The sequence below is a fragment of the Halichoerus grypus genome, chromosome 7 (assembly GCF_964656455.1).
Source record: "Halichoerus grypus chromosome 7, mHalGry1.hap1.1, whole genome shotgun sequence".
Taxonomy (NCBI): Eukaryota; Metazoa; Chordata; class Mammalia; order Carnivora; family Phocidae; genus Halichoerus; species Halichoerus grypus.
In genome coordinates, this window is record NC_135718.1 from 27,831,880 (window position 1) to 27,857,399 (window position 25,520).

A 25,520-nucleotide genomic window follows, 5' to 3' on the forward strand; every position below is an offset into this window, starting at 1 on the left:
GTCTGATCATCCCCTCGACAGGTTTGACCATCCCCTTCCTTGGCACTGGAGCTCACTCTGTTCCGCAGCTGGCTCCCTCTATCTTGGGCCTTGTTCTAGCCCCTGGGCTGGTGATGCCCAGGTCCCCCAGCATCCCCAGAACTGTGGGGTTTAGGAAGTAGAGGGGACAGGACCCAGAACCTCATTTCCCATTTAGGAGGAGCAAGGCATAGGAGGTAGTGCGGGCCCCCACCCTCCCGGAGGGGACCCGCAGTCCTAAATGCCCCCGCGCCTTCTCCATATTGTGGGAAAAGCTGCTGCATCCATCACTGTCAGGCACCGAGTTTGAATAAATTTGAATGCACTGAGCCGTGGGCTGCAGTTTCTATAATATCACTTTCCAGTTTGAATATTTCACTTACTTTTTTTTTTGAATTTCTTTTTATCCAACAGTTTCTCCTCCTTTTCATCTACCCCCGCTGCAGTCAAGCTCTGGATGTAGAGAGGACAGTGCCTTGAGGGTGTCTGAGATGGGAAGAGACCAGGCCTTTGGCAGCTTTGGCATCTCTGTCCTCCCACCCACCACCCCCACCCAGCACATGTGCTCCCTGGGCTGGGAGCTCCATCTCCCCACCGTTTGTGTAGATGGGGAAACAGCACTCGGAGAATGAGCCGCCCTCAAACTCCCACCCTTCTATATGGGCAGACCAAGTGTACCAGGTTCCTGCTTCTTTTCTACAGGGGCCTGAACCCCTCACCTACGGACGCTCATCATATGTACGTGTGCACACGTGCATGCACACGTGTGCATGAGCGTACACACACACACACACACACACACACACACACACACACACCTTCTGATATAGTAACTTGTACCTAAATGTTAATGGCAGATTGCAATTTCCCACTAGGAAGCTAGCTCCTAGGTCCCTCCGGCCACTGTCCTGCCGTCCCCTATAAATGAGGACCCCCGGTTATGGATTCCCTCTCCATCTCCCTGTATCTCTTCACTCTCCATTCATCAGCATGGTATCAATACAGCCATGCCTTCTGGACAGGGGCTGCTGGGAGGGTGAAAAGACTAGCATCCTGCCAATGCACTCCAGAGAACCACCCCTGGTCCCTGGCCACAAGCCCCACGATTTGCTAGACTATGGTTAGTGCCATCCCTACTCCTGGCCCAGAGCTCAGGGACCAGGGAGAACTGAGCTGCATGCAGGGAAAGAGAGCATCCTGGAACAAAATGACTCAGGACTGCATTTGAGGATGGGTCCAGATAGGGATGGGGAGGCGAGCAGGTTGAGAAGGATTCTGGGGACCCTCTGAGTCTGTATCTTTCTATAGTGGCATCTGGTCACACTGTCCTTTGGACCATACATAAGGTACCCCTGCTACATAGATAATCTCGAGAGGGCAGTGACCATTCAGGAGGCTCGGTGATACTGACATCGATGAGGGCATTCTGCTTTATGGGGCACACTAATTGGCTCGAGGGCCACTGAGTGCCCCAACCATCTAAAAAGGACCCACGTTGACCATATGTGGATCCCTGCACCTCCAAGGAGTCATTCAGGCCATCTCCCAAGGAGACATTATTCATAGAGCACATGCTCCTCGTCCCTGCCAGAAATGGCACTTCCTTTGGCTACTAATCCTCCCCCAACAATGCCCACAACTGCCACATGGTAGGTATGTATGGGGGGGCGGTGTGAGGGGAAACAGGAAGCAGAAAGCTTCAGTGAATCTGTGACTTTTGGAGGTGATGCTGCAGCTCTCCACTCTGTGCCTGGTCCTGTGCGCTCATAGTTAGTGGACAAGGCAGGAGACAGGGAAGAAATGGTCAGATTTGGGGAGCTCAAGATGTGATTGGGGAGGTGAAATTGTCATTAAGAGTAATATTTATTTCTATTTTACATTGTGCTATGGTCAAAAGGGTTTTGAGCTGATTTAGGACACACACACACACACACACACACGCAGGGATCAAAACAGTTTACAAAGAGAGGACAACTGGAAATCATTTAAAGGCAGGAGAAAGATAAATGGTTGGAGGCTTTGGTCAGAGGAGTGTCTGCAGTTAGCATGGCCATCGCAGGATGGGGGCCTATGCTGTAATTGTCCACCTCTCAAGGGGCTCACCTGTGTGGGTTCAGGTAGTCAGGGAAGGCTTTCTGCAGGAGGCGGAACCAGTCCGGGGACTTGACAGATGGCAGAACAAACTGGAGTGGTATTCCAGCGGCAGGACCGGAGTAAGGAAAGTCAGAGAAAAGGAGCTGAACGTGTGGCAAATGTGGGTCAGGGAGGGGTTGGCAATGGGAATGGTGAGTTTGAGGAACAGTGAGTAGGTGGCAGAGATACAATACGTCCAGGGACAGTAAAGAGATGAGAGTCCCTGTGGGCCATTGACAGAGAGGAGGTGGAGTGGTCAGTGTGCTGGGAACACTTAGGAGGTGCCCCAGACCAGCTTGGCCTCACCCCAGTATTTCCTAATTCTAATACAGGCCCCTCAGCACCCTCTTCCTGCAGCCCCTCCTCCCCTCCCACCCCCCATGAGCTCAAACTCAGCACCCAGCAAAGACAGCCCTCACCAGGGGAGGGTTAGCGATACCAAACAGCACCCCCAAGAAGGATGCACATATCCCTACGAGGGGCGAAAGCCTCCCCTCCCCTCCCCCAGTGTGGCCCGGCTGGCCCTATGGCGGGAGGGGTGCGGTGTGAAGGGAGAGGCTCTCCTGCCGCACCATGACAGATGATTGACTCGAAACAATATCTAAGGCGATCAGGATAAAGTGCTGGCCATTTCAAGGCTCAGCAGAATTCAGATTCTAATTAGACTTCTCACCACATTCCAAATAAAAATGGTTCCCCTGGTATCCTCTTTGCCTATCAGGTGTCTCTCCCTGATCGCTGGAACAAAACGCATAAAGAAAGTGATTAAAGCCATAACAAAGGCATAAAATTGGAATTATTGCTGCCACCACATCTGGGAGCATGGAGTGTCACCACACCGCCCCCTCCTCCCCAAACCTGCACACACACAGAAATGCTGTCCCACCCCAGCCCCTGGCTGGGCACCCTGCAATGACAGCCATCAGATGGCTGAAGAGGTAGGGGGAGGAGGGTTCAGGGGGAGGGATGGGATTGGGTGGGGGGCAGGAGGTCCAAGGAGCCAGGGTTTGGAGATCAGGAGGCAAGCAAAGTGGGCAAATGAGGGGCTCCAGGCCTGGGGAGCAAGGGGTGAGTGGTCTAGGGAGTGAGGGTTGGACAGACAATGGTCACTGTTTCTACTGTCTAAATATTTGCCAGTGGGCTCGGTCCTCGGGGCTCTTGCCTTGATGACCTCACCACCCCCAGGACATACACGCTTGTCTGCACACACATGTAATCAGGGCTTACAACATGCTCTAAATTGTTTCATGCACTCCACGTGGTGTCCAGCTCTGTTGGGAGACACACAAGTCCCCCCATGACCCACTGCCCAGGCCACTGGACCCAGTGCTGATTTTCAGTTCCCTTTCCCTGCCTGCTTCCAACAGGAGGCACCCACTTATGGAGACTACTAGGTCCCCATCGGTCCCCAGCATGTGTGTGCAGAGCCAGCACACAATGCAGAGACCCCAGTCCCCTGTACTGCACATTTGCACACATGCACACACACACACACACACACGTATACCATGCCTATAACAATACCCTCACACAGTGCCCCATGTGCTGGGAATATAGCAAAGGCCCCCCCCATCTCAGTGGGGCCCCGGCCTCTCTAGCTCTTCTGCCTCCCCTACTGCCGCCCCCGTCTGCCCCTCACAGCTAGCCTGGTACCTGGTACGGGGCAGCCTTGTTCCCTGCGTGGGCTGGGTAGGCAGGCGGGAGGTCCAGAGGAGGGTGAGGGAGTGGGAGCGGGGCTCTGAGGGGACGATATAAAATTAAAAGGTAAAAAGCAGGAACGCAAATGGAGGGTGCTTTCAGCTTTCACATTATTAATGACTCTTCAAAAAATCGGCGAGTTTTCCAATCTTCTCTGAGAAGCGCTTGAAGGAGCTCACAGATGAAACTGACCTTCAAAATGTTCTTTGGTCTTTAGTTAAGAAATTCGCTCGCCATTATGGCATCATTAGGGAAACAAGGATAAAATTACTCCATGGTTAATGACCTATAGTATCTCCCCACCAAAATTTGTTTCAGATCTAATAAAACTGTGCTTAACACACTCGGATGAGTTATGAGGACTGTTCTGCAGGGTATTAAAATGTGGAAAATAGATTTTCCGAAGCTGGGGGGACTGGACTTTTTGAATCAGATAGCAGAATGGAATTTTCTGGGCAATAAATTCTTCCATGTCTCAATTTCATCTCGCGCTCTCTCTCTCCTGCCTGCCTCTGCCCCTCTCTCTCTCCCTCACTCTCTCTCTCTCTCCCCACTCTCTCTCTCTCTGTCTCCCTCTCTCTGTCTTTCATCTTTTCCTAAAATACTGAAGCAACACAGAAACATTTCAAACTTGAAAGCTACATAAACTTTGAGAATGCAGAGTGACAAAGGCTGTCCGTGTGGGGCAGCGGGAGCCCGCATGTGTGTGCACACACGTTTGGGGCTCCTGTCTGCCGCACGAGGGTGGTAGCGACACCCCCCACCACCTCACTCAGTGCCCCTACACACACCCAAGGTGGGACTGACACCCTCCATTTCTCTCTCGCCAGCCGAGCTGCCAGATCTCACCCTCTGCGCCCAAACCACAGGGCACACCCATGCTCCTAACCCTTCCTAGCATCCCCCCACCCGGGGCCACCATACACACCAACGCCAGGGGTCAGCCTATGAGAACACACCTGCCCTGCCCACCCCAAACTTCTCGGTGATGGGAAGGGGCTTGCATTGGCCTCGTGAAGGGTCAGAGCTGCCCTTTTTTGCACACGTGTGTGCACATCAGCACATGCTAGCCCTCTTCATGGGGCACACCCAGATGCCCCAGCCAGGCAGGCTGGAGGCTGAGACCCGAGCCCCAGCCCAAGCACTGGCCGAAGGTTTTCGGGGGCTGGATACTGCCGCGGAGAGAGGTGGCTGGCGAGGTAATGGCATTTTGCTCTCTTTAAACTTTAATCTTTCCTATTAATTCCCTGCAACTGGAGAATGTGTGAGAGTTAATGTTCCGTGAACGTGTTTCGCACTCGGCAGTCTCTTCGAGCTAATTACCTTCAGGTGCTAAATGGAGGGAAATTGCAATCCATTTGGATGTGAAAAAATTTCGCCTTCCCGTCCCCTGTGAGACATCCTTTTTCCTGAGTGCTGCAGAAAGAATGCTCTCTGGGTGGGAGTTTTTTTCCTAATGTTTTTTTTCTTCGGCCCTCTCCCCCGCCCCCTTTCTCCAAGAGTCTGAGTTTTGCAGGACAGTGGTGGTTGGAGACTGGAGGAGGCCTGGGCCTCGGCACAAGGTCCAAGTCTGGGGTGGAGGCCAGGTGGGGAGGGACTTACAAGCAGGGGAGATGCCCAGGCTGAGAAACTGGCCCCTGCCCCTTGGAGGCCTTGGAGTGGAAGTGTATTTACACGCTTAATAACACGCTTATTACCAGTGTTTCTCAGCTGCTAGGTTTTGAATACAGATATAATAGAATTTTACAAGCCACATAAAAGCTGTCCTTCTCCTGGACCCTGAACTGGGGTGTCTGGTAGGGCGGAGGACAGGGAAGAGCGAATGGAGATAAGGAGGGAGCTCGAGGAGGGAGAGAATGTAAATGGGTCAGAGAACTGGACAGAGAAAAGAGGCGAACAGTGTGGGAAGGAGAGGGGCCTCCAGATGGGCCGTGTGAGGGCCAGTGGGGAGAGATGGATGGGACCTTTGTCTCCATCCCAGAGAACTGGCATCAACGACAAAAGCATGAAGGCCAGGAAGGTCTGCTCTTGAAGCCTCTTAGGTCTCAGCAGAGAACACACACCTTAATGACACACCCATCCCTCCAGCCCCATTCTGATCTCTGATCTCAGACGTCAACCTCATCCAAGCCTCACCAAAAAAGACAGCTAATTTCACCTCCTCCCTCTACCCTGGATCCAACCTACTAGACTTTGCAAACCTCATTCCTTAACCTAGGTTGGAGCAGGGAGCTGCTCCAACCTAGGTTATATTTTGCTTCCACCCAAGAGGAACTGGTTTGATTTAAAACACACAAGACGGAGCCTCCCCCCCACCCCCCACACCCCCACCCCGCTCCAAGTGAGCAGCGCTCCACTTGAAAGAGGATTGCCCTGGGCTTGACCTTCCACTGGGAATTCCCTCTCAGACCTCACCTGTATTCTACCTGTGAGGGAAGAGCCATTCTTTCTAACACTGAAGAGCCTTCTTGGGGAGAATATATTGAGAATATCGGAGTGGCTTGGGTTTACTTCTTTGTTAAAAGTTTATTCTGAAGAGTTTCAAACATATTTTTTAAAAATCCATATACCTATATATCAATATACCTATCAACTGGTTTCAACAACTATCAACATATAGCTGATCTTATTTCTTCTGTCCGCCAGGACTATTTGGCTACAGACATCAAATCAGTTCACCCATAAATATTTTAATATGCATTTCTAAAAGCTATGGACTCTTTTAACATTACCCCAATAGCATCATCTCACATAAATAAAAATTAACTATAATTTCTTACTCTATTCCTTATTCAAATTTCCCTGAATTGGTTTCTAATCCAGGTCCACACACTGTATGTGGTCAATGTGGCTCTTAAGCTTCTTCTTTTTTAAGATTTTATTTATTTTTTGACAGAGACACAGCGAGAGAGGGAACACAAGCAGGGAGAGTGGGAGAGGGAGAAGCAGGCTTCCCGCTGAGCAGGGAGTCCAATGTGGGGCTCCATCCCAGGACCCTGGGATCATGACCTGAGCCGAAGGCAGACGCTTAACGACTGAGCCACCCAGGCGCCCCATGCTTCTTTTATTCCATAGGCTACACTTTCTTTCCTCTTCTTGCAATTTATTGAAGAGACTGTGGGCCATTTGTCCTATGGAATTTCCCTCATTCTGGGATTTTGCTGAGGGCAACCCTGTGGTATCATTTAACATGTTTCTCTGTCCTTTGAAATTGGTAGATTCCAGAGTTGCTTGGCTTCAGATTTGATTTTTTGGCAAGAATATTTTAGAGGTGGCATGAACTTCCTATTGTATCACATCAGGACCACATAATTTCTCGTCACTTTTCTTTTTATAATATTAAGATTAATCAGCGGGTTCAGTTGCTGTCAGCTGGATCTATCCATTACAAAGTTCTCCTTCAGCTTTTTTCCCTCCATCAGCTTTTCACTTAATGGTTTTAACAGCCATTTACTATCATTGACTAGATCCATTATTTCATTAGGTGTTTCTGTATTTGTTTTGAAACTGTTTCTTTTCTTCCAGATTTTTATTTTGAAATATTTTAAACTGTCCAGCAAAGTTCACTGTTGCAATGAATGCTCAAATACTTTGACACAGATGAACAATGTGTAACTATTACCACACTGGGTTTATCTCTCCCTTTCTCTTTCTGAAACACTTGTGTGTTCGTTGCTGACATAAATGACACTTCATCCCGAAATACTTCCGCAGTTATCTTTTAAGAACAAGGACATTCGTCTGCACTGAACAGTGTGATGATCACTTTCAGGAGCTTTTAACCTTTGCCTCATATATGAGTTCATATTCAAAACCCTTCAATTGTCCCAATAATGTTCTTTATAACTGCCCCTCCCTCACCCCAATCCAAGATCTTTCATTGTGCTTATTTTTGTCTTTTTAATCTCCTTTATTCTGTAATAGTTCTCCAACTTCTTTTTTTGGGGGGGTGTGTCTTTCATGAGTTTTGGAAAATCCAGGCAGAAGAATGTCCCTCAATTTGGATTTGTCTGATTGTTTCCTCATGATTAAATTCAGGCTAAACATTTTGGGCAAGGTGATGTTTCCTTCTTAGTGCATCTTATCAGGAGCCATAGGATATCAGTTTCTCTCATTATTGGTGATGATAAGTTTGATCATTTTTAAGGTAGCATCATCCAAATTTCTCCATTGTAAAGGTGCCCTTTGCCCTCTCTAAGTACTATGTTATGATGGGGGCAGAGGTGGGATTTGAGACTGCGTGAATATCTTGTCCTCTAAATATCTTTTATACAGGGAATTTAGGATCCATTGATGATCTTACCTGAATCAGTTGTAACTATAGTGGTTATAAGATGGTGAATTTTCTAATTCTACAATTCCTTCTACCTGTATTAGTTGGCACTCTTCTCTAGTGGCATTTATTTTTAATAAAGGAAGCTGTTATCATTTAGGAGGTCTTGATAAGAATGGGTGTGTTGTGCTGGTCAAGACCAGCAAAGACTGTGGTCTTTGGAGATACCGTGCCTTCAGAAGCAGTGTAGGTATACCTGTGGCCCCAGGCACATCTTCCCACATGACTAGGTATCCTTCTGGTCTAGAAGGGACCCCACTCCATACAAACAGATACAACCATGGTTTCCTGGAAAACTGCCTGCAAGATTAGATATATCAATGGTCTCTAAGAATGCCACCCACAGGAACAGGTAAACCCATGGTACATGTAGAATACAAGATCATGTACACCAAAAGTCTACAAAGAATACCACTCCACACGATCAAGTTTAGCCAATGTCTTCAGAGAACCCCACCATTTGGATACAGCTCCACATTGCACAATGACTCATTATGGTTTCTTTCCCTGATTCCCTGCTTAGTTCTTTCAACACATTTTTAATCCTGGAGTAGTTTACTCGTTGCTTGGCTCAGTGCTATTAAATGGGACACTTTGGTATATCTACTGCTTCTGGTGTAGTGGAAGGCTGGGCTGCCTGTTGAACAGGGAAAAGCCAGGTCAGAGCTTTCCAGTGACTGCTCCTAGGATGAGAAAATGTAGTCCTACTCAATGGATGACAGGCAGACTCAGCCCCTGTTCTGGAGTGGACTGACCTGCTGCCACCTTGGAGCCCTTAAGCTACATTTTGGAGCCCTTAGCCCTTCAGTTCAAACCTTCTGAATTGGCAGTTCTATGAATTGCTAGAAGACCCTCCCTACTGAAGAGGGGATCCCTTCTTTAAGCCATGTTTATAAGGCTACCAAAAAAAAAAAAAAAATGCTGAAAATGGCAGAAAGAAATCCGAGCTAGCTTAAGCACAAAGGGATGTTTACTGAGGATATTCAGGAGTATCATCACATATCTAGGCTTGGGAAAGGCAGAAGCCAAAGCAGCTCTGTGTCCCTAGAAGCTGAAGCCCATGGGCCTTCTCCTTCCTGGTGCCATCATGTGACTCTACTTGTAAGCATCCTAGTCCCTGGCCCCAACAGTTCAAATTCCCAACTCCCAAGAGTAGGAATCTGATTGGCTTCTTTTGTATGAGGTATCTGACCTTACCTCAGTCAACTGTGGCCAAAAATGCCTCCTAGGAGTCCACCCCGGTGGATGGAGAGAGTTGTTCCCAAAGATGCTGGGCAGAGCCTCAAGAGGTACATGTCACAGAAATAAACTCACAAACTCTCCAAAGGATAGGCAAATAAAAACTCTTGAGAACAACTCCATCATAAAGGGGAAGGCCTTGGCTTTAGGCCGTGCTGACCAGAGTTTAAAAGATGAAGCCAAGAAAGCCACATTGCCAAGTCCCATGGACCAACCACAGTGTAATAGGTCTGGAGGGACACAGTATACAAGGGGAGGTATACCCAGAAGGTGTGGTTCTAAGTATCTGTAGATGTCTGGTCACCTTGAGGCTGGAACACAACATGCTGATCCAATTTCACAAATAGGGACAGGACTCCAGGTCTCCAGATTGTAAGCCTCATCCAGCTTCCTGTCATCTGATCCACTAAAGGATATATACCAAACCCTCCAATTTGGCCTCAAATTCTAGAGCCCCTTGGGTCCCTCCCACTCACAGAGTGAGTTTGAGAGAAATCCCAAGGGCGTATCAGTGGTATTTGCTATTTTTGAATCCCATGGAGGATTTAGTTCTTTTCCAGCCCAGTGTTGTTACCCCTTCCTGGTTTTGGGGAATTCTGGTTAATGGTTTCCTCTCACCCCCGAAACTTGCAAAATCCAAATACTAAAAGTTTACAATAAACAAGTACCTAAATCATGGAACAGTTATAAGCTGTACCTGAGAAAAACAGCATGTTTTTTCCTAGCAGTGTACTGTGTTGTACCGTCCCCAGCCCAGGCAGGTGCAAGACAAAGCAATACAGTCAGACTAGGGAGCTGTCCCTCAGCTCCTCAAGACAGGGGAGCCTCTCTAGGCTGGACTCAAGCTGCTCAGGCAGGACAGCCCCAGCCGGCTGATGAGCAAATCTCCTTGTTGGACTTTTCCTTTTATCAATAAATAATATCCCATTTTATCCTTATTAGTGCTTTTGCTCTTAAATTCTTGTTTGATATCAATATTGCTAGCCTACCTTCCTTCTGGTTAATATTTGCCTAGCATATCTTGTTTTATATCTTTATTTTCAATCTTTCTGTGACCTTATTTTAGCAAGTCTTTTGTGAACAGCCTATGCCTGGATTTTTTAAAACTCCAAACTGAAAGTCTCTTTTAATGGGAAAATTTGATATGTCTACCTTTATTGTGTTTAATGCATTTGGACTTACTTCTATCATCTCTGTGTTTTGTTTTGATGCTTTTTCTTTGCTTTCCCTCTTCCATACCTTCTACAATATTGATGAGTTTTCTTTATTCTCTTTTTTTTTTTAATTTTCTTTTTTACTGGTTTGGAAGTTAAGCATTCTATTTCTAGCCAAACAGAGTTACTCTTAATTTTTAAACATGCCTATGTTACTTAAAGACTAATGTTAATGTGTATTTCTGTTCTCCTGTTAAACAATAGAAGGATCTTAGAATGTAAACCAAGCTCTTCCATTTTTCATGTAATTTATTGATTAGTATTTTAGTTCCACCATATTTTTATAATCTTTCAAAAAATTATTATTAATAATTATTATTGTTTAGATTTACCTACATATTTACCAATTTCATTGCTCGCCATGGCTTCTGTTAGCCCAATTCTTCCTTTTGGGTTCAACTTCTCACCAAAATCTTTTAGAAATTCTTTTAGCAAGATTCTATGAATAGTAAACTCTTTCATTTGTATCTGAAATTGTGTTTATTTCACCCTCTCTGTGTTGAATGATAATTATCTGGGGTATAGTTTTCTAAGTTGACAGTTATTTCCTTCAGCATTTTGAGGCTGTAATTATTTCTCTTCTGGTTCCTATTGCTCCTAATGAGAAGCCTGCTGCCTGTCTGATTGTCATTATGCTGGTTGCTTTTAAGATTTTTATCTTTGATGTTCTGCAGAATCACTAATGTTTTTAGGTGTATATACATTTTCATTTATTCTGCTTGGAAATCCAGTTGTGTTCCTTCTTATTGACAGCTAATTTTTTTTTTTTTTTTTTTGCATTCAATACTCGTCAATTTGCCACCATTGAATCTTTATATATTGCTACTCTCCCTTTTCTCTCTGTTCTCTTCTTCTGGAATTTCTAATATCTCTACTGGACCTTCTCATTTTATTTCTCATGTTTCTTAGCTTCTTCTTCATATTTTCCATGACTTTAACTCTGTGAGGGGCATTTTGGGTACTTTCCAATTTGCCTTCCAATTCACTAATTCTCTCTTCAGCAGTGTTATAAACTGCTTAACTACTCCATTGAGTTGTTTTTATTTCAATATTTTACTTCTAGAAATTTTATTTGGTTCTTTAAATTCTACTTTTCTTTTCCATTATGCCGTATTCTTGCCTTTTGGAATTTATTCTTTCCTTTTTAGGGGGAATATTTTAAATATCTTTATTTAAAGTATTTTCCATATTGTTTCATTACCTATATAGTTATTTGAATTCTCCGATGTATTGTCTTTGCTGATTCTCATTTTTTAAAAAATATTTTATTTACTGGGGCACCTGGGTGGCTTAGTCGTTAAGCGTCTGCCTTCGGCTCAGGTCATGATCCTGGGGTCCTGGAATTGAGCCCCGCGTCAGGCTCCCTGCTCAGCAGGAAGCCTGCTTCTCCCTCTCCTACTCCCCCTACTTGTGTTCCCTCTCTCGCTGTGTCTCTCTCTGTCAAATAAATAAATAAAGATTTTACCCCTGTAGTGGTTCATTTCTTCTTGTGGTTCGAAGTTCTTTATTGTGAACTCATCTCCAGCAGAACTTGGTTTCTGTAAGAGACTTAAATGCCCTTGGCCATGGAGGAAGCATCATGTCAGGCAGTTTTGCCTCTGCTGGGACTCTATGAGTCTCACTATTTCTGGACCATTTTATTTGTTATTTTCTTGAATTGAGTTTCCTACACCTTGTGAGTAGTGCAAATTTACACTGCACATCTATGTTCAGCACAGGCTTGGGTTTCTAAAATAAAGATTTTATTTATTTATTTGACAGAGAGAGCCCAAGAGCACAAGCGGGGCGAGCAGCAGAGGGAGAGGGAGAAGCAGGCTCCCTGTTGGGCAGGAAGCCCAATGCAGGGCTCGATCCCAGGACCCTGAGATCATGACCTGAGCTGAAGGCAGACGCTTAACTGACTGAGCTACCCAGGCACCTCTGTAGTGGTTCATTTCTTCTTGTGGTTCGAAGTTCTTTATTGTGAACTCATCTCCAGCAGAACTTGGTTTCTGTAAGAGACTTAAATGCCCTTGGCCATGGAGGAAGCATCATGTCAGGCAGTTTTGCCTCTGCTGGGACTCTATGAGTCTCACTATTTCTGGACCATTTTATTTGTTATTTTCTTGAATTGAGTTTCCTACACCTTGTGAGTAGTGCAAATTTACACTGCACATCTATGTTCAGCACAGGCTTGGGTTTCTAATTTCTCACAGAATAATTTTTATTCCACCCTCAGCCACAGAAAGATGACAAGCTTTTCTACTGAGTCCTCATCCTGAGTGGAGTTTTCCAGTTCCTGTTTCATGGATAAGTAACACTTCATGGCTCCTAAGTTTATGAAGGAAGCTCAGCTCCAATTCCCCAAAATGCAGTGGCCTGGGGCTCACTCTTCTATCCTCATCACTGTTAAACTCTAGCTCTTATGACATAGTACTGGATCCAAGGCCTCTGTGAGCTCCCCGTGGCCACTTTGGTTCTGAGTTTTCTTTTCATTCCTGGCACTTAGAAACTTTCATTTACTGCTTTAAAATGTGGTTATATACTTTTCAATTGTTATATTTTATATGTTTTTAAATTTATCATAAACAATTATAAAGTTTATATTTCTAGTGAGAGACATCTTCCTACATCAACTCAGTCTGATATGTTGGCCTGAAATCTCCTCATATTCTTGTGTTTATGATCCAGTCCATCTTTTCCACTAGGTTATGAACACTTTTAAGTAGAGAGAGTATTTACTATTTATATTTTTATCCCACTCAAGTACCTAGCCCAGTTCTCTGCACTGAGTAGGTCCTTAGTAAGTGTTGTTATTTTTCTTATTATTTTTACTGTCTCTAATCTCAATGTCCAGAAGTGACATAAAGCCAGATTCTGGATCTGCTATGAGCATTTAAAGTACACAGTCAGTCTGTTCAGCCTTTGGCATTGCTCATCTGAATTTCATTATTCATGGATAACATCTTCCTCAATCACCTTCAAGGACAAGTCATCATCTATAAGACCAATATTTCTCAAAGTGCAGGTTGCAATCCATTAGCGGGGTCATGAAATCAATTTAATGAAATAGAATAAAATAAAAAGTAAAATACCAAGGTGCATCACATATGTAAGTATAGGTACTGCTTACTAAAATTTTGTTTCAGAAGTGTATATGTGTGTGTGTGTGTGTGTGAGAGAGAGAGAGAGAGAGAGCCAGCATGCTGGGTCACCATGCAAAATATATTTCAGGCTGTGAGTCAGGGTAAAAATGTTTGAGAGTCACTGATTAGACTTCTCTGAGACCCTACTCAACCTTCCACCCATTTCTGGCAGGCCCATCTTCAAAAGCAAAGATTAACTGCAAAGCTAGGAAAACTCAAAGCCTATCTTTTTCCATATAAAGTTCTCAGAGTACAACATCATACCCCAGGGAGGAGGGCAGGTCCCACAAAGGTCTATGCTGCCCTGAATTAGAAGCCCCACAAACAGTCAAGGATACCCAGTGAATCACAGATATTCCCCGCACTCCAGGCCTTTGCACTTCACCTTAATATCCCTGCCAACTCTCCGGGAACGCCTTTCAGCTAATGTTTAGCAGAACTCTGAGACCCTTAAGTGCTGTTTTTCCAGGGTCCTGACCCCTAGACAGCTCCTTGAATGTGGTTCTCAAGGCCATCACTAAATATCCACCTGGGAGAATACCTGGGCAATTACTCCCCTGCACTTAGCTCCCAGGGAAATTACCTGCAGAATTCTCCTACACAGTATAGAAGGTAGACGTGCTAGCTGTAAAGACTTCACTTTGAGCATCAACATTGTTATTGAAAAGGGCCCCAGAACTTCTTCCTCCTCTGTACCATCTTGAATGTCTGCAAATCACACAAGAATTCAACCCATTTCATATACAATGAGCCCTGGTATGAAGGGATTTTAGCTTCATTTAAGTTCCACATTCAGTATATCCCAAGGTTCCAAAATAAAGAGTCAGTTATTTCTCTAAAAAATCGAACTGATATCTGTTGAGCTCCTACTAAGTGTCAGAGATTTTCACCTTTTGCATTATCTCATTTAATCTTTATAGCAACTATGAGGTCAGTATGATTACCCCCAGTTTACAAATAAGGAGTGTGAGGGTCAGAGAGGTTAATGAACTTGCTAGAGGATAGCTAGCTAGTAAGTGGTTGCTGAGCTGGAATTTGAACTTCAGTTTGGCAGACACTTGGCCTGAGCACTTAACCACTATTCCCACTATATATCCCTCAATAAAAGGCCTCCCTGCCAGTAAGGACATAGATTCCAAGATAGACTCATGCAGAGCCAGTGCTTTCTCTGCATGTCTAGCCTAAGAAGTAAAATGACCAGGATATGGATGTCTTCTCCCGGACTGGGTCACTGGACACATTGCTTACATCTCTGAGCCTCACATTCCCATCCATACTAGTATTTGAACTATTTCCTTCAGAGGCTGCTGCAAGGAAGACATAAGATAATGACATGAAAGTATTTTGTAAAGCATAATGTGCTATGCCAATGAAATAGTCTAAAAAGCCATACAAATAAATAGCTGAATGTGTCTGCATTTTCCCTGTTGGATTGGGAGCCCTTTCGTTGGCTCCCACTGCTCTCAGAATAAAACTCAAAATGCCCACTTGACCAGCGAGGCCTGCATGATATGGCCCTTTGTTTATCCCCCTTTCTCAAAGTGTTCCAAATTTACTGACCTCTGTGTTCCTATCTCAGGGCCTTTAAACATGCTGTTTTCTCTGCCTGATACATTTCCCATCTCTACCCACAACCTCTACTCTCCACCCTCACATTGCCTGACTAAATAGTAGATTAATTTCCTTGGGGCAGCTTTACATGACTAGGTAAGGTCACTCTATTACACACTCTCATAGCATACCCTGTGCCTTTCTTCCATAGCACTTTGGAACATATTTACTTTGTGTGCATAGTGAGGGTGGCTGTTAGTCGTTTAATATGTGTCTTCCCTACTGGAAGGGAAGCTTGATGACAGCAAGGACCATATACATTTTGCAAGTCCTATATCCCCAGCACCTGGCAGAGCACTTCACTTGGCACAGAGTAAGGACCCACAGATATTTGAACACATTTTAAACATCAGTAAATCTGAGCAGAGACTGCTTTACTCTTATTTTATCACCTATTAGAAGTCCCACAGAAATCTGTTATGCTTCATCCTCTTTAGACTGGCATTTCTGAGCATGAGGTCCATAGGATAGAAATAGGTGTTATATAAGAGAAAGAGTTTTAAGGTCAAATAATTTGAGAAACAGAAGGTTAAACACATGTAAACAGGATTTAAACTTTTTTTTTAACTTCAAGACTTTTTTTTTTTTTTTAAGTAGGCTCCACGCTGGGCTGCATGACAGGGCCCTTGAACTCACAACCCTGAGATCAAGACCTGAGCTGAGATCGAGAGTCAGATGCTTAACCAACTGAGCCACTCAGGTGCCCCTAACCACAAGACTTCTTAGAGCCATGCTTGGGTTCTTGAGAACTGTCCATGCAAAGCAGAGTCCCCACCCAACCATAATGCACATACGGTGTGAAGGAGAAATAAACCTTCCTTATCTTTAACCGCTGATAGGGGGCTGTTACAGCTACAAACCTAGTCTACCTTGACTGATAATACATTGTCCATATACAGTATTTTTGATATTGGAAAATCTATAGATAGGAGGTGAGAAGGTTTCTGGAAACCTGGACGGGTCCATCGAGGAGGTGGGTGACTGGGTGACCTCATTCACTAGAGTCATTCTGCCCCCACACATGACCAGGGAGACAAAACTATCCTTATACAGCAGATGAAAGTTGATGGGTAGTAGGTCAGGCTTTCAAACCAGAAGGGGTTTAATCATCGATTGATTAAAAAGCTAAATAAACAACATTCGCTGAGCACCTACCACATGACAAACACTGTTAGGTGCTGGGACACACTAGTGAACAAGATACAGGTTCTCAGGGCTCAGAGACCAGCGTGGGAGACATATAAGTAATGAGTCCATTTCAGTATAGTGTTTTAAGAGCTAAAAAGGCACCTAACACAGATGTGGAATGAGAGGAGCTTCTTAGAGGAGGTGACATCTAAGCTGTGATCCAGAGGATAACTAAAAAGTAGCCAAGTAAGAAAGGATAGAAGGGCATTCCAAGCAGAAAGAACAATTTGCAGGAGGTGAGGAATCTGCTCCAGGCCATTGGAGGGATCCAGCAGGAGACATGAAGTGCCAGGGAACATAATGCTTTCTCCAAGGCACAAGGCAAAGGAGAGACTAGACCCAAATATCAGCCGGGAACCTGAGTGAACCTAAATCTCAGCCAGTAGGTATGCTTCAGGTAACAGGATTTAACAGGGGAGGGAAAAATGGGCCTGAGAGTGGGAGCAGGGCCTCCTCTTCTAAGGACAAGAGTCATCCAGGAAGCAGGAGATGTGGGGATGGATAGGGGCAAGGAGGGAGGCGGGATTGAAAAACATAGGAGGAGCCAGACCTTGACTGTTGTTCCTCACCAGGAGACCAGGATGCCTGGGCTTAGGCAGCTCTGATGTGCAGAGGTGTGCAGCTGGTTAGAGGACAGATGCTCAGAGAAGGCAGCTAAGAAGGAGGTCTGGAGGGACGCCTGGGTGTCTCAGTCAGTTAAACGTCTGCCTTCAGCTCAGGTGATCCCAGGGTTGAGTCCCGCATCGGGCCCCTCGCTCAGCAGGGAGTCTGCTTCTCCCTCTGACACTCCCCTCTCTGGTGCTTTCTCTCTCTCCCTCTCTCCCTCTCAAATAAATAATCTTTAAAAAAAAAAAAAGAAGAAGAAGGAGGTCTGGGGAAGAACTGAGTGCCCCCCACCCCAGGTCCAGCCATGGCGCCAGCCTGAATCCATTATGCTTGATCCACCCAGGGCTGAGATGAGAAATTGAAATGCGGAGGTGTGTGGCCCATGAGCCTTGGTAGCCAAGCTGCTCTGTGGTTGAGCTGCTAGTATGTTTGGGGTCGTGAGTCCAGGCATTGAGAGTGTAGCTTTGTTGTTTTCGTTTCATTTTGTAATTAAGTTTAAAGATTCCAGCCTGAAAAGATTCAACTGAAAGAAAAGAAGGCAGGATTGAACTAAAGGGAGTCCAATGTGGTTTTGTTTTTGTTTTTGTTTTTATGGAACGCTTCATGAATTTGCGTGTCATCCTTGTGCAGGGGCCATGCTAATCTTCTCTGTATGGTTCCAATTTTAGTATATGTGCTGCCGAAGCGAGCACAGGGAGGCCAATGTTGATGGCGGTCAGAAGTCTGGAATAGATACAGGAGACAGGACTTACACATCCCAGCACCAGGTCTAGGCTTCCTCCATCACTCTCTGTGGGCCTCCTCCCCACTCCCAACCTCTCTAAGAACATCCAACCCTCTCCTTAGGGACCCCTCTCACCTCAGGAAACTGCCAAGAATGAACCAGTTGCTCTTCAAGGGACACTTTCCCAACTGTAGGAAAATGTCTCCCAACTCCTAGCCTCTTCCTGTCCTCTGCATACTTGCCTGCAGTCCTTCATTTATCCACAAGACAAATAATAGAAATAACATAGTGTAGCACATAAAAGCACAGATTTTAGAGTTGAACAGAAACTCAGCTCTACCACCTACCAGCTAGAAGAACTTGGGAGAGTTACTGAACTGTGTTGAGCTTCAGTTTCCTTATCTATAAAATGGGAATGATAATACTTGCTTCAGGTAATGATTAATTGAGATACGTATGGAGGCATTTGGCGTGATGCCTGGCACTTATTAAGCCCTCAGTAAGTTATTATTACTGATACTATTAAAATAGAACTTTAAACAACCTGTACTTACCTGGCTCACTGGCTTAAGTGACACCATCAATTCTTTTGTATAACATACTGACTTACACTCATGGCTCATCAAACCTTCATGGCTAGGATGCCGTGCACTTGCGCTCCCCCATTTGGTTGAATTGCATGCTTACCAAGAGTCATTTGTTTTTAACTCAGCCTGTTTATGCCAGCTGTGCATATTATTCTTATTATATAATTTAACTAAATGTTACATAAACCAATAAAATATGAGTACTAAACTAATGTTGCTGTTTGGAAAGACTTGTAACAGCAAGTTGCTTAAAAATTTTATGAAATTATGTATTAGTGAGACAACTGAAAAAGAAGGGGAAAAATCATTAAAAAAATCTAGGATTCTGCATTCAGATAGTTTCTCAAATACGTTTCAGTTTCCAATCCATGTTAAAGAAATCAAAACTGAAAATGGCAATCAATGTATTCTGGGTATAGCTCATGCAAGAAAGATGTTGGTGAAATGCCAATCAGTACATCCATACACAAAGAAAGGTCTTGGTCCTACATCTAAAAATGAGAGTATATAGTCTTTTATTTGTTTTAACCTAAAAATAAAACATTTAAGGTATGGAGAGGCAAGGTGAGACATGATCCCAGACCTCAAGAAATGTATGGTTTAGAGAGGGAGACAGAAAAGTAAGTTGTTGATCATAGTAGATTATAATGAAGGGTAATAGAACAGAGGGAAGGGGATGCCTAATTTGGGCAACAGTGCAGAGGATTCCTGGAGAAGGTGGCTTCTGAGCTTGCTCTGTGCTCCCTCACATCTGTCTCTCGACTCCTTTAAAATCTTCCTGCAATATAAACCTGGGACTTGGCCTCCAGCTTTGCCCAAAGGTTCCCTTATTTTCAGATCCCAGTATCAACAAAATCCCAAAGGATGTTAGAAGGGACATGGCTGCCCTGACAATAAGAACCCCATGGATCATAGAATGTGTTAGGGACTCATTATTTATTTATTTATTTATTTATTTATTTATTTAAGATTTCACTTATTTATTTGTCAGAGAGAGAGCGAGCGAGAGCACAAGCAGGGGGAGCGCAGGCAGAGGGAGAAGCAGGCTCCCCGCTGCCTGGGATCACAACCTGAGCCGAAGGCAGATGCCCAACCAACTGAGCCACCCAGATGTCCCATACATGCATTTCTTTAGACCTTCTGTGATTCTACATATATTTTTAGCTATGCTCCATTTCCCAGGATGAGGTCTCTGAAGAGCTTGTGCAAAGAAATGCTCATTTTCTTTGATCATTTAAAAAAATTAACCTTTATGAGATAATTCATGTGCAGTTGTAAGAAATAATAGAATACTCTTTACCTAGTTTTGGCCAATGATAATATCTTACAAAACTATAGCACAGTATCACAACCAGGATATTGACATTGACACAGGGAAGGTACAGGACGTCTCTATCACCACAAGGATCTCTAATGTTGCCCTTTTATAGCCACACCCACTTCCCTCCAGCCCTTACTCCTTCCCTAACCCCTGGCAACCACCAATTTTTTCCCCCAATTAAATGATTTCATCATTTCAAGAATATTATACAAATGGAATCGTACAGTATATAATCTTTGGGGATTGATTTTTTTTAAAACCCAACATAATTCTCTGGAAAGTAATCCAGGTTGTGATGTGTATCAGTAGCTCATTCCTTTTTATTGCTGAGTAGTATTCTGTAGTGTGAATGTACCACAACTTATTTCCCCATTTTCTAAATGTTTCATAATTTTATATTTTACATTTGAATCTGTAATTCATTTTGAATTAATCTTTATATAAGGTGACTTAGTTCAAGGTTCTTTTTTTCTTTTTTAACCTATGTACTCCCACTTGCTCTAGCACCATTTGTTTTGAAAAGACTATCTTTCCTCCATTGAATTGCTTTTGCACCATTGTCAAAACTCAGTTGGGCAAAAAGATAAAAAAAAAAAAACCTCAGTTGGGTATATTTGTGTGGTCTACTTCTGGATTCTCTATTCTGTTCCATTTGTTTTATTTTATTTTCATTTATTTATTTATTTATTTTTAAAGATTTTATTTATTTGACAGAGAGACACAGTGAGAGAGGAACACAAGCAGGGGGAGGGGGAGAGGGAGAAGCAGGCTTCCCGCGGAGCAGGGAGCCCGATGCGGGGCTCGATCCCAGGACTCTGGGATCATGACCTGAACCGAAGGCAGATGCTTAACGACTGAGCCACCCAGGCGCCCCTGTTCCATTTGTTTTAAAGATTTTTTTTCTTTGAGAGAGAGAGAGATAGTGAGCGTGCACGTGCATAAGTTGGGGGAGGGGCAGAGGGAGAGAATCTTCAAGCAGACTCCCCAGTGTGGGACTTGATCTCACAACACATGAGATCGTGACCTAAGCCAAAACCAAGAGTTGGACACTTAACCAACTGAGCCACCTGGGCAACCCTCTGTTCCATTGATCTATGTGTCTATATCTCTACCAATACCATATAGTTTGGATTATTGTAGCTATATATATATAATAAGATTTGAAATTGCATAGATGCATTCTTCCCACTTTATTCTTTTTCAAAATGTTTTAGATATTCTAGCTCCTCTGCCTTTCCATACTACTTCAGAATAATCTTATCTGTATTTACCAAAAAAACCATCCTGCTGGGATTTTCATAAGAACTGTGTTAAACCTGTATATCAATTTGAGAACTAACATCTTTACTACATTAAGTCTTCCAATTTGTGAATATGATTTGTCTCTCCATTAAAAAGAGATTTTAAAATTTCTTTCATCAGCACTTTGTAGTTTTCAGCATACCATTCCTGCCCATATTTTGTTAGATTTATACCTGAGTATTTCATTTTATTTTTGAGCAATTATAAATGATATTTTATTTTTAATTTCAGTGGCCATACATGCATTGCTAATATATAGAAATACAATTGATTTTTGTATATTTATTTTTATCCTTCAACTTTGCTAATTTCATGCATTAGTTCTAAAAGGTTTTTTGTTTTTTTTGTTTTTTAAGATTCCTTGGGATTTCCTAAGTAGATAGTAATGTCTTCTTTTCTGACATGTATAGCTTTTATTTCCTTTTCTTGCCTTATTGCCCTGGCTAGAACCTCAAGCTCTATGTTGAATTGGAGTGGTGAGAGGGAACATCCTTGTGTTTTTCCTGGTCTTAGGGGGAAAACATTCAGTCTTTCACCACTAAGTGTAATGTTACCTCTAGGATTTTTATGGATGCTCTTTATCAAATTGAGGGAGTTCCCCCTATATTCCTATTTTTCAGAGTTTTTGTTGTTGTTGTTCCCCTCCCTCCTTCCTCCTATTTTTCAGAGTTTTTATCATGAACTGGGTGTTGAATCCTGTCAAATGCTTTTTCTGCATCAACTAATACATTCATGCAATTGTTCTTTAGCTTGTGCATAAGGTAGAATGCATTGATTTTTAAATATTGAACAAGCTTTTCATGACTGGAATAAACTCCAGTTGGTCATGATGTATAATTCTTTTTACATATTGCTGGATTTCTGGTTTGCTAGTTTATATTTACAGAGGGAAAGAGAGTGGGGGGAGGGGCAGAGGGAGAGGGAGAGAGAGAATCTTAAGCAGGCTCCATGCCCAGTGTGGAGCCTGACACAGGGCCGGATCTCATGACCCTGAGATTATGACCTGAGCCAAAATCAGGAGTCGGACACTTAACTGACTGAGCCACCCAGGTGCCCCTGCCTGGTTTGCTAGTATTTTGCTAAGGATTTTTGCACTTATATTCATGAAGAATATTGCTGTGTAGTTTTCTCTCTCTTTTTGGTATTGTCTTTGTCTGGTGATAGCCAGCTAATATTAACTTCATAAAATTAATTAGGAAGTGTTACCTCCTCTTCTATTTTCTGGAAGACATTGTGTAGCTCTGCTGTTCTTTTTTCTTTAAATATTTGGTAGAATTAGAATTCTCCAGTAAAACTGTCTGGGCCTGGAGATTTCCTTTATAAGAATTTAAAAATGATTAATTCAACTTTCTTAATAGTTAGAAAATTATTAAAATGATCTATTTCACATTGGGTGAATTGTGGTAATTTTTGTTTTTCAGCATGTGTAGAGTTGTTCATACTATTCCCTTATCCAGTTGATGTTTGCAGGGTCTGTAGCGGTATTTCCTGTTTCACTGCTGAAACTGGTAATTTGTGTCTTCTCTCTTTTCTCTTTGTCAGTCTTGCTAAAGCCTTATCAATTGTATTTTTTTATTTTTTAAATTAAGTAGTCTCCATGCCCAATGTGGGGCTTGAACTCACAACCCTGAGATCAAAAGACACATGCTCTACCAACTGAGCCAGCCAGGAGCCCAAGACTTTGCCTCTTTTCTTTCTTTCTTTCTTTTTTTTTTTAAATTTATTTATTTATTTGGGGGACAGGGGCAGAGGGAGAAGGAGAGAGAATTTCAAGCAGACTGTACACTGAGTGCAGAGCCTGACGTGGGGCTCAGTCTCATGACGATGAGATCATGACCTGAGCTGAAATCAAGTCAGGCACTTAACTGACTGGGCCACCCAGGCACCCTGACTTTTCTGCTTTTCTAATGCCTGACTTTAGTATATATATATTTCCTATCAGCACTGCTTTAACTGTGGCCCACAAATTTTGATATGTTGTATTTTCATTTTCATTGAGTTCAATGAATTTTTAAAAATTTCCCTTGAGACTTCCGCTTTGACTCATGGATTATTTACAAGTGTGTTGTTTTGTTTCCAAGTGCCTGAAGAGTTTCTTGTTATCTTTACGTTATAAATTCTTTAAAAAAATTTGTAGTCAATGAACACACCATGTATGATTTTAATTCTTTTAAATTTGTTGAGGTTTGTTTTATGGCCCAGGATATGGTCTACGTTGGTGATTGTCCCATATACACTTGAAAATAATATGCATTCTACTGTTGTTGGAGTGTTCTGTAAATGTCAATCAGATCCTGTTGGTTGATGGTGGTTTTGAGTTCTATCTAGTTGTCCTGTCAGTTACTGAGAGGGGGTTTTGAAGTTTTCAACTATAATTGTGTATTTGTCTCTTTCTCCTTTCAGTTCTATCAGTTTTTGTTTCACATATTGTGCAGTTCTGTTGCTTGATCCTACACAATTAGAATTGTATATCTTCTTGATGAGTTGACATATTAATCATTATATTATATCTCTCTCTGTCTCTGGTAATTTTATTTACTCTGAAGTCTACTTTATCTGATACTAATATGGTAAATGGACTGATATACATAAGGACTTCTGCTTTGTTTTGATAATATTTTCATGATATATCTTTTTTCATCCTTTTGCTTTCCCTCTCTCTCCATCTCTCTCTCCCTACACACACACATGCACGCGCACATAGTTAGGTCATGATTTTTACTCATTAATTTGTGTATTTATGCCATTTACATTTAATGTAATTATTGATCTATTAGAGCCTAAGTCTGACCTTTTACGTTTTCTCTTTGTTCCCTACTTCATTTCCATTTCTTTTCCCTTTTTGTGGGTTACTGAAACATTTTTTAGAATTCTGCTTTTATTTCTCTATGGTATTTTTGAGTTTATCTCTTTTTTAAAATGGTTTCTTTAGGTATTACATTATATATGCAAAACCTACCACAGACTACTAGTGTCATCATTTTACTAGTTCGGGTGAAGTGTAAACATTTTACCTCATTTTACATCCCTTTACCTTTCCCCATTTTTAATATCTAAAATATTTCCTTTATATGCATCAGTGTTGTAATTTTTGTTTCAACAGTCAAATATAATTTAGAAAACTCAAGAGGAGTTACCATGTTTTTTCTTCCTTTTTGGTGTTTCAAGGTATCTTCTTTTATCAATTCCTTTGTGTTTGGAGAATTTTCTTTAGCCATTCTTTTAGAGTAGGTCTGCTAGTGACACATTCTCTTGGTTTTCCTTTATCTGACAATGTCTTGATTTTCCTTTCATTTCTGAAGGGTATTTTCACTAGATATTCTGGGTTGACAGTTTTCTTTTAGCTCTCAAAAAAGTTGTGCCACTTCTTTCTTGTCTTTATGGTTTTTGATGAAAAATCCACTGTATTTGAATTGAGTTCCCCTCTAGGTAAATTGTCATTTCTCATTACTTTCAAGGGTTTTGTCTTCAGTGTTTAGAATTTTGACTATGATGTGTCATGGTGTGGACTTCTTTAGGTTTATCCTGTTTGGAATTCACTCAACTGCTTGAATCTGTAGGTTTACATATTTCGCCAAATTCAGGGGAGTTTCTGCAATTTTTGAATACTTGTTCAGCCCTACTCTCTATTCTCCCTCTGGAACTCCCATGATAAAAATGTTAGATCTTTCGTTATAGTCCTGTAGTCTATTTTCAGTATTTTTTCCCCCTCTTTGTTGTTCAGATTGGGCAATTTCTACTGTTTTATCTTCTAGTTTACTGATTCTTTTCTCTGTTCTCTCCATTCTGCTTTCAAGCCCATCCACTGAGGTCTTTAGTTCTGTTATGGTATTTTTGAATTCTAAAATTTCCATTTGGTTCTTTCTATTTCTTTTCTTTTCTTTTTTTTCTTTTCTTTTCTTTTCTTTTCTTTTTGACAGAGAGACACACAGCGGGAGAGGGAACACAAGCAGGGGGAGTGGGAGAGGGAGAAGCAGGCTTCCCGCGGAGCAGGGAGCCCGATGCGGGGCTCAATCCCAGGACCCTGGGATCATGACCTGAGCCGAAGGCAGATGCTTAATGACTGAGCCACCCAGGTGCCCCTATATTTCTATTTCTTTGCTAAGACTTTCTATATCTTTGCTGAGACTTTTTATTTTTTTCATTTGTTTCAAGCGTGTTCATAATTGTTCATTAAAATACTCTTTTTTGTGATGGTTGCTTTAAAATCTTTGTTAGATAATTCTAACATTTTTGACAACTCAGTGTTGGCATCTATTTCTCTCTCTCTTTTTTTTTTCATTCAGTTTGAGATCTTCCTGGTTCTTGGTATGATAAGTGACTTTTTATTGAAACTTGGAATTTGGGGTATTATAAGACTCTTGAGTTATTTCAACCTTCTGTTTTAGCTGGCTTCCTCTGACACCCCTCTAGTGGAGGAA

The 25,520-nt window shown here is 42.8% G+C and overlaps 1 protein-coding gene and 1 non-coding gene across 7 annotated transcripts in view; both read right to left on the bottom strand.

Moving 5' to 3' along the window:
* HIF1AN (hypoxia inducible factor 1 subunit alpha inhibitor) overlaps nucleotides 1-25,520 on the bottom strand; it is a 79,591-nt gene that overhangs the window by 8,697 nt on the left and 45,374 nt on the right. The window lies entirely within an intron of this gene.
* LOC118518351 (U6 spliceosomal RNA) lies at nucleotides 17,751-17,857 on the bottom strand. Its single transcript, XR_004908581.1, has one exon. It is a non-coding gene; the product is annotated as a U6 spliceosomal RNA (small nuclear RNA).